Below are 1287 nucleotides of genomic sequence, written 5' to 3' on the forward strand. Positions count from 1 at the left end.
ATTGTAAAATACACATTTCTTTTGAATGTTAATATTTTGTTACAAAATACATTTCTAAAGAAAAGAAACTGTGTGGTTTATTTTTTCCCCCTCTTTCATTTTTGTGCTTCTGTGAGTGATTGATTGAAGTCTGAAACTGGCAAGTGGCAGTGGCTGAGGGTAGAGGAACCCAAGCCCTCCCTGCTCCACTGGTTTCCAACTCAGGGCCCTGAGAGTAATAGTTCAAGAGTGCCTCCGGGGGGGCAGACACTCCTCTGCCTATCCCTGGGTCACTTCCTATTGTGGCTTCAGTTCCTCCATTAGTGCCACTGGTCTGCATCTGAATTTCCCCAGCATCCCTCAGAGGAAAACACTCTGGAGAGCAATCAGTCAGTTGTTGTCCATCATTCCTGTCCCTCATGGGCAAAGGGCCTGTGGCAGCTTGGTGGTGGGGCCTGGTCCTGGCCACATTTAGCCCCAGTGGCGTGTCTGCTGGAGCTTTTAGCACATGACTGCTCTCCTGCTCTGTCTGCCTAGAGACTGAGCTGAGCTGCTCCCTTTTGAGCTCAGCCTCCACTGTGAGCATGCTCAACAGGTACAGCTAGGCAAGTCCTTCAGGCTCAGAGTTGCTCATTAACCCTTAGTTCACCATCACACACCCTCCCTCTCAGGCTAGGACCCAGCAGTGGGTCTTCCTCCTCTATTCTGAGGGGGGTGGGAAATGGACATTTGCATGTGGTGGTGGCAGTAAGACTGCAGAGCGAGGTTCTGTCTCATGATCTGGGCATTGGTGTCCTCAGCTGGCTAAACTCTATGAAGAAGGGTGTGGTCCAGAATGAGTACGGAGGAGTTCCCTAGTTGGCACAGGGCAGGGGTAGTTAATAAGTGGGCTGTGGGCCAAATCTGGATTGCCAGATGCTTTTCAATGGCCTGCACAGGCAGAATCTGAGCCATGCTCCCCAGCGCAAGGCTGCTGCAGCTGGGACAGGCTGTGGGGCACTATTGTGTCCCTGGGTGGCCGCTTGCAGCCCAATCAGAGGACAGTGCTGTAGGGGCCCTAATTCAAATTCTTCTGTGTTCTGTGGAGAGTGCAGTGCCAGCTGCACCATGGAGCTGTGACTGGGCAATCCGGCTGGTAACTTCGACTGCGTCCTCCAGCATCCATTTGGGCTGGGGCACTTAGCCTGGTGCAGCCCCCCCCAGACTTTCCCTGGCCTTGTGCCCTCTGCCCTTCAGTTGTTCCTGGAGCCCCCCTCCCCACCCCAGCCTCATGTCCGCATCCTTACGAGCCCTCCTTGGAGCCCTCTC

This window comes from Trachemys scripta, chromosome 1 (genome assembly GCF_013100865.1).
Source record: "Trachemys scripta elegans isolate TJP31775 chromosome 1, CAS_Tse_1.0, whole genome shotgun sequence".
In the NCBI taxonomy this organism is placed as follows: domain Eukaryota; kingdom Metazoa; phylum Chordata; order Testudines; family Emydidae; genus Trachemys; species Trachemys scripta.